We start from the raw sequence: 13,565 nt of genomic DNA on the forward strand, positions 1-13,565 counted from the left end.
TTCTGAGGGAAATCTCAGTTATGTGTACGGCCCCATAGAACAATATTAGTCCAAGTGTGATCCAATGTTTTGTCGGATTGCACTCGGCCCGAAAATATGGTTATCTGCAGGCTAAATACAGCTGAGCCAAACATGCAGGTTTCCTGAATGTCTTGTGCGCTACCAGATGTGGCTTATCTGCCCTGCATAGAAAGGACTCACAATCCAGATGGGATGGGGGGACTTGAGCAAGGTTACGGCTTCAGTACCAGGGTTGGTAGTAACCACAGATGGATGCTTGGACAGTTGAAGTTTCCTTGTGTTGAATTATATATTTTGGCAGTGACCTCCTTTACTGAGCTGGGAGCAGGAGATGAGTGATAATAGGGCCTTTATGCAAATTGCCTCTTCTGAGAAAAAGAGGACTTAAACTCTACAGCGCCACCTATTGGAAGTAGGGCCTTTGGCATTATAATGTCCTAATTTTCTAAGACTGTCATTTTTTTTAGGATTTCTGTTTTATTGTTCAGCCATGTGTTTCAACAACGTCTTTGTTCCTTCAATGCATCGGTAAGAATATTGTGACTCCACCGGCGTCATTGGTCTCGTGCTTCGTTATATACCTGGTAGATTTCCATGTAATGCAGCCTGTGAGGCTTCAGCACTCGTGTATTGTTGTGGACATGGGATGTTTGATCCAGTGTTGATGGTTTGGTAAGTGATACTGTAATGTTTCTGTGCAGGCCTTGTAAGTAAGTACATCCTCATTCTGCTAACACTGGTAGTATTGTGAAAACCTGTCACTAAATTTATGGTGTACAGTGGAGACCTGCATTAGCTAGTTTATAATTGTTGTGTTTATTTTTTTTTTATATTCTTAAGGCTTTGTTCACACACTGCAAGCACTTTGTTTTTTGATCCATTTGTGTTAAAAATGTCAGGTTTTGCAAAGTTTAAAAAAAAAAAAAAAATCTGCAAAACACTGGCAAACCTCAATAAGCTTGCTAAGTTGGCAGATGAGGTGGGTGCCAGTACAGGGGTAGCACTGCTGCAGCCAGGCATGTCCTCTGAAAGCTGGAGGAGTGACTGCTACAGTAAAAGCTCCTTCTCACTTGCAAGAAATACGTCCGAGTCTCGCAGGTTAAAACCCTGCTCTGGAGCCGACACTCCAGAGCGGAGCATGCGGCCGCACAGCAATACATGGAGCTGCACGCTCTATTCTGGAGTGCCGGCGCCAGAGCAGGGTTTTAACCTGCGAGACTCGGACGTATTTCTCGCAAGTGAAAAGGAGCCCTAAGGAGAGAAATAGGAGAGCAGTGCAGGCCAGACAGGTGCTGGTAGTGGGGGATTCAATTATTAGGGGAACAGATAGGGCAATCTGTCACAAAGACTGGGATCGTCCCACGGTGTGCTGCCTACGTGGCGCTCGAGTCCGACACATCGCTGATCGGGTGGACAGATTACTGGGAGGGGCTGGTGAGGACCCAGCGGTCATGGTGCACATTTGCACAAATGACAAAGTTAGAGTTAGGTGGAAGGTCCTTTAAAAACGATTTCAGGGAATTAGGCTGCAGGCTGAAAGCAAGGACCTCCAACGTGGTATTTTCTGAAATACTGCCGGTGCCACGTGCTACACCAGAGAGCCAACGGGAGATTAGGGAGGTTAATAAGTGGCTCAAGAATTGGTGTAGGAAGGAGGGGTTTGGGTTCCTGCACAACTGGGCCGACTTCTCAGTTGGCTACAGGTTCTACGCTAGGGACGGGCTGCACCTCAATGGGGAGGGTGCAGCTGTGCTGGGGGAGAAAATGGTTAGAAAGTTGGAGGAGTGTTTAAACAAGGGATTGGGGGAGGGTATTCATTTTATAGGAGGGGAAGATAGTGCAGATAGAGACCTGGGCACAAATAAGGAAGTGGGGGGTGGGGTTAGAACAGTTAATAATTTAAGAAAGAATATAGGTACAGAGAGATACATAAAGTGTATGTATACTAATGCCAGAAGCCTCGCCAACAAAATGGACGAATTAGAATTAATGTTGTTGGAGCATAATTATGACATGGTGGGGATATCTGAGACGTGGCTGGATGAGAGCCATGACTGGGCTGTTAACTTGCAGGGTTATAGTCTGTTCAGAAATGACCGTACAGATAAGCGAGGGGGAGGTATGTGTCTGTATGTAAAATCATCCTTAAAACCCATCCTGCATGATAATATAGGTGAATCTAATGAAAATGTAGAGTCCCTGTGGGTGGAGATAAGGGGAGGGGGAAAAAATAATAAATTACTGATAGGGGTTTGTTATAAATCTCCAAAAATAATGGAATCAGTGGAGAATATCTTCATAAAGCAAATAGATGAAGCTGCGACTCAAGGAGAAGTCATTATTATGGGGGACTTCAACTACCCTGAAATAGATTGGGGAACAGAAACCTGCAGTTCCAGCAAAGTAATCGGTTTTTGACAACTATGAGAGACAATTACATTTCACAACTGGTTCAGGACCCAACAAGAAGGGGGGCACTGCTAGACCTAATATTAACCAACAGGCCAGACCGAATAGCAAATATAAGGGTCACTTGGGTAATAGTGATCACAAAATAATAAGTTTTCATGTATCCTTTAATAAGATGTGTAGTAGTGGGGTTACAAGGACACTAAACTTCAGGAGGGCAAATTTCCAACGGGTGAGAGATGATCTTGGTGCAATTAACTGGGACGATTTCCTGAGACATAAAAATACACAAAGAAAATGGGAGACGTTTATTAGCATCCTGGATAGGACCTGTGCACAGTATATACCGTAAGGGAATAAACATACTAGAAATAGGAGGAAACCAATATGGCTAAATGAAGCTGTAAGGGGCACAATAAGTGACAAAAAGAAAAAGCATTTAGAGAATTAAGGGGAACCTGTCACCCCGTTTTTTCAGTATGAGATAAAAATACCATTAAAAAGGGCCTGAGCTGTGCTTTACAATAGTGTATTTTTTGTCCCCTGATTCCCCACCTATGCTACCGAAATACCTTACAAAAGTTGCCGTTTTCGCCTGTCAATCACGCTGGTCTGGTCAAAAGGGCGTGGTGAAATGGCTGTTTCTCCCCCACCTCTTGCTTATCTTCCCGGCGGTTGGCGTAGTGGTTCGCGCATGCGCAACAGCAGAAAAAGCGCACGATCTGCGCTATTCAGCGGTTTATCGGTGGCGGCGGCCATCTTCCTGAGGCTGTGCGTGCACAGATGGAGTGCTCTGCTTCCCGGGGCTTCAGGAAAAGCAGAAGCAGAGTTCGCATCTCGGCTTGAGGAAAATGGCTGCCGCGATCTCCATCTGTGCATGTGCGGCATCACTCAGGACACATTGGACAACAACTTTTCGGGTCCAATTTCTCCTTTTACACTTGGGAAAATACAAAACTGGGGGCTAAAAAATCATTTTTGTGGAAAGAAAAAGGATTTTTTATTTTCACGGCTTTGCGTTATAAACTGTAGTGAAACACTTGGGGGTTCAAAGTTCTCACAACACATCTAGATAAGTTCCTTGGGGGGTCTAGTTTCCAATATGGGGTCACTTGTGGGGGGTTTCAGTGTTTAGGCACATCAGGGGCTCTCCAAACGCAACATGGCGTCCCATCTCAATTCCTGTCAATTTTGCATTGAAAAGTCAAACGGCGCTCCTTCCCTTCCGATCTCTACCATACGCCCAAACAGTGGTTTACCCCCACTTATGGGGTATTAGCGTACTCAGGACAAATTGTACAACAACTTTTGGGGTCCAATTTCTTCTCTTACCCTTGGGAAAATAAAACAAATTGGAGCTGAAGTAAATTTTGTGTGAATATAAGTTAAATGTTCATTTTTATTTAACCCCTTCCCGACCTTTGACGCCACGTAGGCGTCATGAAAACCCGTGCCAATCCGACCCATGACGCCTATGTGGCGTCATGGAATGATCGCGTCCCTGCAGATCGGGTGAAAGGGTTAACTCCAATTTCACCTGATCTGCAGGGACAGGGGGAGTGGTACTTCAGCCCAGGGGGGGTGGCTTCACCCCCCCGTGGCTACGATCGCTCTGATTGGCTGTTGAAAGTGAAACTGCCAATCAGAGCGATTTGTAATATTTCACCTAAAAAACTGGTGAAATATTACAATCCAGCCATGGCCGATGCTGCAATACCATCGGCCATGGCTGGAAACACTAATGTGACACCCCCCCACCCCACCGATTGCCCCCCCAAGCCACCGATCTGTGGTCCGCTCCCCTCCGTCTTGTGCTCCGCTCCCCCGTCCTCCTGTCCGCTCCCCCCGTGCTCCTATGCCACCCCCCGTGCTCCGACGCCCCCCCGTGCCCCGATCTCCACCCCCTTATACTTACCGAGGCTCCCGGTGTCCATCCGTCTTCTCCATGGGCGCCGCCGTCTTCCAAAATGGCGGGCGCATGTGCAGATTCGTTCCAGATAGGTTTTATCACAGTGATCAAATTATATTACAGTGATCAAAATAAAAAAAATAGTAAATGACCCCCTCCCCTTATCACCCCCATAGGTAGGGACAATAATCTTTTTCCACTAGGGTTAGGGTTAGAACTAGGGTTAGGGGTAGGGTTAGGGTTAGGGGTAGGGTTAGGGGTAGGGTTAGGGCATGTGCACACAGTGCGGATTTGGCTGCGGATCCGCAGCGGATTGGCCGCAGATCCGCAGCAGATTGGCCGCTGCGAATTCGTAGCAGTTTTCCATCAGGTTTACAGTACCATGTACACCTATGGAAAACCAAATCCGCTGTGCCCATGGTGCGGAAAATTCCGTGCGGAAATGCTGCGTTGTATGTTCCGCAGCATGTCAATTCTTTGTGCGGATTCCGCAGCGTTTTACACCTGTTCCTCAATAGGAATCCGCAGGTGAAATCCGCACAAAAAAACACTGGAAATCCGTTGTAAATCTGCAGGTAAAACGCAGTGCCTTTTACCTGCAGATTTTTCAAAAATTGTGCGGAAAAATCTCACACGAATCCGCAACGTGGGCACATAGCCTTAGGGTTAGGGTTGGAATTAGAGTTAGGGTTGGAATTAGGGCTAGGGTTGGAAATAGGGTTAAGATTAGGCTTGTGGTTAGGGTTACGGATAGGGTTAGGAGTGTGTTGGGGTTACAGTTGTGGTTAGGGTTGGGATTAGGGTTAGGGTTGGGATTAGGGTTAGGATTAGGGTTAGGGTTGGGATTAGGGTTACGGTTGTGTTGGGGTTAGGGTTGTGGTTAGGGGTGTGTTGGGGTTAGGGTTGTGATTAGGGTTAGGGCTACAGTTGGGATTAGGGTTAGGGGTGTGTTGGGGTTAGTGTTGAAGTTAGAATTGAGGGGTTTCCACTGTTTGGGCACATCAGGGGTCTCCAAACGCAACATGGCACCACCATTGATTCCAGCCAATCTTGCGTTTAAAAAGTCAAATGGTGCTCCCTCCCTTCCAAGCCCCGACGTGCGCCCAAACAGTGGTTTACCCCCACATATGGGGTACCAGCGTACTCAGGACAAACTGGGCAACAACTGTTGGGGTCCAATTTCCCCTGTTACCCTTGCAAAAATAAAAAATTACTTGCTAAAACATAATTTTTGAGGAAAGAACAATTATTTTTTATTTTCACGGCTCTGCGATATAAACTTCTGTGAAGCACTTGGGGGTTCAAAGTGCTCACCACACATCTAGATAAGTTCCTTGGGGGGTCTAGTTTCCAAAATGGGGTCACTTGTGGGGGTTTCTACTGTTTAGGCACATCAGGGGCTCTGCAAATGCAACGTGATGCCCGCAGACCATTCCATCAAAGTCTGCATTTCAAACGTCACTACTTTCCTTCCGAGCCCCGGCGTCTGCCCAAACAGTGGTTTACCCCCACAAATGGGGTATCAGCATACTCAGGAGAAACTGGTCAACAACTTTTGGGGTCAAATTTGTCCTGTTACCCTTGGGAAAATTAAAAAATTCTGGGCTAAAATATTTTTGAGGAAAGGAAACACATTTATTATTTTCACGGCTCTGCGTTATAAACTTCTGTGAAGCACTTGGGGGTTCAAAGTGCTCACCACACATCTAGATAAGTTCCTTGTGGGTCTAGTTTCCAAAATGGGGTCACTTGTGGGGGAGCTCCAATGTTTATTCGCACAGGGGCTCTCCAAACGCGACATGGTGTCCGCTAATGATTGGAGCTAATTTTCCATTCAAAAAGCCAAATGGCGTGCCTTCCCTTCCGAGCCCTGCCGTGCGCCCAAACAGTGGTTTACCCCCACATATGGGGTATCATCGTACTCAGGACAAACTGGACAACAACATTTGGGGTCCAATTTCTCCTATTACCCTTGGGAAAATAAAAAATTCCGGGCCAAAAATCATTTTTGAGGAAAGAAAAATTATTTTTTATTTTCACGGCTCTGCGTTGTAAACTTCTGTGACGCACCTGGGGGTTTTAAGTGCTCACCATGCATCTAGATAAGTTCCTTGGGGGGTCTAGTTTCCAAAATGGGGTTACTTGTAGGGGAGCTCCAATGTTTAGGCACACAGGGGCTCTCCAAACGCGACATGGTGTCCGCTAACGATTGGAGCTAATTTTCCATTCAAAAAGTCAAATGGCGCGCCTCCCCTTCCGAGCCTTGCCGTGCACCCAAACAGTGGTTTACCCCCACATATGAGGTATCTGCGTACTCAGGAGAAATTGCCAAACAAATTTTAGGATCCATTTTATCCTGTTGCCCATGTGAAAATGAAAAAATTGAGGCTAAAGGAAATTTTGTGTGAGAAAAAAGTACTTTTTCATTTTTACGGATCAATTTGTGAAGCACCTGAGGGTTTAAAGTGCTCACTATGCTTCTAGATAAGTTCCTTGGGGGGTCTAGTTTCCAAAATGGGGTCACTTGTGGGGGAGCTCCAATGTTTAGGCACACAGGGGCTCTCCAAACGTGACATGGTGTCCGCTAGCGATGGAGATAATTTTTCATTCAAAAAGTCAAATGGCGATCCTTCCCTTCCGAGCCTTACCATGTGCCCAAACAGTGGTGTACCCCCACATGTGAGGTATCGGTATACTCAGGAGAAATGGTCCAAGAAATTTTAGGATCCATTTTATCCTGTTGCCCATGTGAAAATGAAAAAATTGAGGCTAAAATAATTTTTTGGGGAAAAAAAAGTACTTTTTCATTTTTACGGATCAATTTGTGAAGCACCTGGGGGTTTAAAGTGCTCACTATGCTTCTAGATAAGTTCCTTGGGGGGTCTAGTTTCCAAAATGGGGTCACTTGTGGGGGAGCTCCAATGTTTAGGCACACGGGGGCTCTCCAAACGCGACATGGTGTCCGCTAAAGATTGGAGCCAATTTTTCATTCAAAAAGTCAAATGGCGCTCCTTCCCTTCCGAGCCCTGCAGTGCGCCCAAACAGTGGTTTACCTCCACATATGAGGTATCAGCGTACTCAGGACAAATTGGACAACAACGTTCGTGGTCCAGTTTCTCCTTTTACCCTTGGGAAAATAAAAAAATTGTTGCTAAAAGATCATTTTTGTGACTAAAAAGTTAAATGTTCATTTTTTACTTCCATGTTGCTTCTGCTGCTGTGAAACACCTGAAGGGTTAATAAACTTCTTGAATGTGGTTTTGAGCACCTTGAGGGGTGCAGTTTTTAGAATGGTGTCACTTTTGGGTATTTTCAGCCATATAGAACCCTCAAAATGACTTCAAATGTGAGGTGGTCCCTAAAAAAAATGGTTTTGTAAATTTTGTTGTAAAAATGAGAAATCACTGGTCAAATTTTAACCCTTATAACTTCCTAGCAAAAAAAAAAATTAGTTTCCAAAATTGTGCTGATGTAAAGTAGACATGTGGGAAATGTTATTTATTAACTATTTTGTGTCACACAACTCTCTGGTTTAACAGAATAAAAATTCAAAATGTGAAAATTGCGAAATTTTCAAAATGTTCGCCAAATTACTGTTTTTTTCACAAATAAACTCAGAAATTATCGACCTAAATTTACCTCTAACATGAAGCCCAATATGTCACGAAAAAACAGTCTCAGAATCGCTAGGATCCGTTGAAGCGTTCCTGAGTTATTACCTCATAAAGGGACACTGGTCAGAATTGCAAAAAATGGCCAGGTCATTAAGGCCAAAATAGGCTGGGTCATGAAGGGGTTAAACATTCCAAAAATTCCTGTGAAACACCTGAAGGGTTAATAAACTTCTTAAATGTGGTTTTGAGCACCTTGATGGGTGCAGTTTTTAGAATGGTGTCACACTTGGTTATTTTCTATCATATAGACCCCTCAAAATGACTTCAAATGTGATGTGGTCCCTAAAAAAAAATGGTGATGTAAAAATGAGAAATTGCTGGTCAACTTTTAACCCTTATAACTCCCTAGCAAAAAAAAAATTTTGGTTCCAAAATTGTGCTGATGTAAAGTAGACATGTGGGAAATGTTACTTATTAAGTATATTTTGTGACATATCTCTGTGATTTTATTGCATAAAAATTCAAAGTTGGAAAATTGCGAAATTTTCAAAATTTTCGCCAAATTTCCGTTTTTTTTCACAAAGGCAGGTAATATCAAAGAAATTCTATCACTATCATGAAGTACAATATGTCACGAGAAAACATTGTCAGAATCACCAGGATCCGTTGAAGCGTTCCAGGGTTATAACCTCATAAAGAGACAGTGGTCAGAATTGTAAAAATTGGCCCGGTCATTAACGTGCAAACCACCTATGGGGGGTAAAGGGGTTAAGGACACTGCTCTCTCCTGGTTCTCCTCCTATCTTTCTTGACCGCTCCTTCAGTGTTCTGTTCTCCGGCTCCACTTCATCTCCTCTTCCACTCACTGTCGGAGTACCTCGGGGCTCAGTCCTTGGCCACCTTCTCTTCTCCCTCTACATGACCCCAATTTTACAGACCATCAGCAGATTTGGCTTTCAGTACCATCTTTATGCTGATGACACACAACTATACACGTCATCCTCTGACCTTACCCCTGCTGTACTATAGAACGCCAGTGACTGTCTGTCCGCAGTCTCCAACATCATGTCCGCTCTCTATCTGAAACTCAACCTCTCCAAAACTGAACTACTTCTGCTCCCGCCATCTACTAACCTCCCTAAATCTGACATTTCCCTCTCCGTGGGTGGCACCATAATAACACCCCGGCAGCAGGCACGCTGTCTGGGTGTTATGTTTGACTCTGATCTCTCCTTCACCTCCCATATACAATCTCTTGCCCGCTTGTGACGCTTACACCTAAAGAACATCTCTAGGATCCGCCCTTTTCTCACCATGGAAACAACTAAAACCCTCACTGTCGCCTTGATCCACTCTCGCCTGGATTACTCTAACGCTCTATTAATTGGCCTCCCCCTTACTCAACCTTCCCCTCTCCAGTCTATCCTTAACCACTTCATGACCCTGGGTATTTTCGTTTTCTTTTTTCACTACCCTCCTTCCCAGAGCCATAACTTTTTATTTTTTCGTCAATATGGCCATATGAGGGCTTATTTTTTTGCATCATTGGTTTTAGCATGTCATGTACTAGAAAACGGAAAAAAAAATCCCAAATTGCAAAAAAAGTGCAATCCCACACTTGTTTTTTGTTTTGGCATTTTTGCTAGGTTCACTAAATGCTAAAACAGTCCCGCCATTATGATTCTCCAGGTCAGTACGAGTTCGTAGAAACCAAACATGACTAGGTTATTTTTTTATCTAAGTGGTGAAAATAAAATTCCAAACTTTGCTAAAAAAAAAATTGTGCCGTTTTTCAATACCTGTAGCGTCTCCATTTTTCATCATCTGGGGTCGGGTGAGGGCTTATTTTTTGTGGGCCGAGCTGACGTTTTTAATTATACCATTTTGGTGCAGATACGTTCTTTTGATCGCCCTTTATTGCATTTTAATGCAATGTCGCGGTGACCAAAAAAACGTAATTCTGGCGTTTTGAATTTTTTTTTTCACACTATGCCGTTTAGCGATCAGGTTAATCCTTTTTATTGATCAGGTGATTCTGAACTCGGTGATACCAAATATGCGTATATTTCATTTTTTTAAAATTTTATTTTGAATGGGGCGAAAAGGGGGTGATTTAAACTTTTAGATTTTTTTTATTTTTTTCATATTTTTTAAAACCTTTTTTTTTACTTTTGCCATGCTTCAATAGCCTCCATGGAAGGCTAGAAGCTGGCACAATTCTATCGGCTCAGCTACATACAATTCGATCGGCTCAGATCGCTCCTATGTAGCTGAATTCCTTCATTGCTATGAGCGCCGACCACAGGGTGGCGCTCATAGCAATCCGGCATCAACAGCCTTGGGGGTCTCAAGGAGACCTCTGGTTGTTATGCCGACGCATCGCTGACCCCCGATCATGTGACGGGGTCAGCGATGAGCACATTTCCAGCCCGAAGGCCGGAAACAGTAGTTTAAATGCTGCTGTCAGCTTTTGACAGCGGCATTTAACTAGTTAATAGCGGCGGGTGAATCGCGATTCCACCCTCCACTATTGTGGGCACATGTCGGCTGTTCAAAACAGCTGACATGTCCCGGCTTTGATGCAGGCTTACCGCTGGAGCTCGCATCAAAGCAGGGGATCTCACCTCGGGCATACTATCCTGTCCGAGGTCAGAAAGGGGTTAATGCAGCAACCAGGGTTGTCCATCTAGCTAATCTGTATTCAGACTCGTCCGCTCTTCGCCAGTTGTTACACTGGCTGCCCATTCATTATAGAATCCAATTCAAAGTACTTGTTCTCACCCACAAAGCTCTCCACAGTGCTGCACCACCTTACATCTCCTCCCTCATTTCGGTCTATCTGCCTAACCGACCATTGCGCTCTGCAAATGACTTTCGACTAACGTCTGCATTAATACATACCTCCCACTCCCGACTCCAAGACTTCTCCTATGTTGTGCTAATCCTCTGGAATGCTTCACCCCAACATATTAGGACTGTTCACAATTTGCATAGTTTTAGGCGCTCCCTCAAAACACATTTGTTCAGAGCGGCCTATGACGTTCACTAATCAGTCATTTTATGTGTGTGTGTGTAGCCCATTCACTATTTCCATCTATCCCCCACCACCTGAAGATGGCTGGACCGTCATTGTAAATGCATCATTGTAAATACACACCTGTACTTTGTATTTCCCTCACCTCTTGTAAGCTCTCACAAGCAGGGTCCTCTTATTTTGCTTTAATTATTGTATTGTTACCTTTTGACTGTTTGAAACTGTTAAACTGTAAAGCGCTGCGGAATATGTCGACGCTATATAAAGATTATCATTATTATTATTATTATTATTACAAATCAAAGAGATAGATAATACGAATGGTAACAAAAGAGCCCAGAAAAACTTCTAAACAGATTAAAGGTGAACTTCAAGCTCAAGGAACATCAGTGTCAGATTGCATCATCCATCGTTGTATGAGCCAATGTGGACTTCATGGGAGATGGCCAAGGAGGACACCATTGTTAAAAATAAATCATAAAGAAGCCAGACTGGAATTTGCCAAACTTAATGTTCACAAGCCACAAAGCTGCTGGGAGAATGTCCTATTGACAGATGAGACAAAAATTTTACTTTTTAGCAAGGCACATCAGCTCTATGTTCACAAATGGAAAAATGAAGCATATCAAGAAAATAACACTGTCCCTACTGTGAAACATGGAGGAGGCTCTTTTATGTTCTGGGGCTGTTTTGCTGCATCTGGCACAGGGTGTCTAAAATCTGTGCAGGGTACAATGAATTCTCAAGACTATCAAGGGATTCTAGTGAGAAATGTGCTGCCCAGTGTCAGAAAGCTTGGTCTGTCACAGCTAATGGGTCTTGCAACAGGATAATGACTCAAAAGAGACAGCTGAAAACAACCAAGAATGGCTAAGAGGAAAACATTGGACTATTCTGAAGTGGCCTTCTATGAGCCCTGACTTAAATCCTATTGAGCATCTTTGGAAGAGCTAGAAAAGGCAACCTTCAAACACAAGACAACTGGAGCAGTTTTCTCTTGAGGAGTGGGTCAAAATACTTGTCGAGAGATGCAGAAGTCTCATAGACAGTTACAGGAATCTTTTGATTGCAATGATTGCTTCAAAAGGTTGTGCTACAAAATATTAAGTTAAGGGTACCATCATTTCTGTCCAGGCCTATTTCATGATTTTTTTATTTTTATTCTGTGGAAGCATGGTTGAAGAGCAATGTCTGACTTTCATTTGTTCATTTTCATAGATTTTAAATTTTTTATTACTTTTGTCAGATTCAAGTTATTTGTGACCAATGTTTGTTTTCCTGTCATTAAACGAGGGGTAACAACAATTTTGACCACGTGTGTACAAATACAGATTAAACAACCACAAGACCGATTTCATCAACCAAGGTATCCTTTTAATCAGTATAACGATGCAGACCTGACACTGTCTGTAGGTTATTGTGCATAATCCTGCTGACAGGTTCCCTTTAGTCCCTTCATGACCCAGCCTATTTTGACTTTAATGACCTGGCCATTTTTTGCAATTCTGGTAATAACTCAGGAACGCAAGAGATCCTAGCGATTCTCAAACTTTTTCGGGACCTATTTGGCTTCATGTTAGTGGTACATTTAGCTTGATAATTTTTGTGTTTCTTTGTGAAAAAATCGGAAATTTGTAGAAAATATTGGCTAACTGAAAAGATGGTAACAAATTGCAAGCTTTGGAGACTACATACGTCTCTTCATCAGATGAAGAGACGTATGTAGTCTCCAAAGCTTGCAATTTACCATCTTTTGAGTTAGCCATTAAAAGGTATCAACCACTGAGGACTCTCAATTCTAAATATTTTTCTATCTACTGGCTAACACGGTACCAAGATATATTTCTTTCCTGTAGAAAATATTGAAAATTTCGCAATTTTTAATTTTTATTCTGTTAAACCAGAGAGTTATGTGACACAAAATAGGTAATAAATAACATTACCCTCATGTCTACTTTACATCAGCACAAATTTGGAACCAAATTTTTTTGGGGTTAGGAAGTTATAAGGATTAAAAGTTGACCAGCGATTTCTCATTTTTACAACAAATGTGAGGTGGTACCTAAGAAAAAAAAATGGTTTTGTAAATTTTGAAGTCAGTTTGAGGGGTCTATATGGCTGAAAATACCCAAAAGTGACGCCATTCTAAAAACTGCACCCCTCAAGCTGATCAAAACCACATTCAAGAAGTTTATTAACCATTCAGTTGTTTCACAGCAGCAGAAGCAACATGGAAGGAAAAAATGAACATTTAACTTTTTAGTCACAAAAATGATCTTTTAGTCTCAATTGTTTCATTTTCACATGGGCAACAAGATAAAATGGATCCTAAATTTTGTTGGGAAATTTCTCCTGATTACACAGATACATCATATGTGGGGGTAAACCACTGCGCACGGCAGGGCTCGGAAGGGAAGGAACGCAATTTGACTTTTTGAAGGGATCAGGCAGAGCGAGGGCAGCCATATTTCACTCCGCCCCTCCACATCTAATTGGAGGGATAGCGTCACATGGACGCTAGCTCCAATCAGAACTGGGGGTGGTGACAAAGAGGTCACCAGAGCGATCGTAGCCACGG

The 13,565-nt window shown here is 43.3% G+C and overlaps 1 protein-coding gene across 6 annotated transcripts in view; it reads left to right on the forward strand.

Moving 5' to 3' along the window:
• Window positions 1-13,565, forward strand: part of SYNRG (synergin gamma) — a 488,500-nt gene that overhangs the window by 24,478 nt on the left and 450,457 nt on the right. The window lies entirely within an intron of this gene.

The sequence above is a fragment of the Ranitomeya variabilis genome, chromosome 3, assembly GCF_051348905.1.
Source record: "Ranitomeya variabilis isolate aRanVar5 chromosome 3, aRanVar5.hap1, whole genome shotgun sequence".
In the NCBI taxonomy this organism is placed as follows: domain Eukaryota; kingdom Metazoa; phylum Chordata; class Amphibia; order Anura; family Dendrobatidae; genus Ranitomeya; species Ranitomeya variabilis.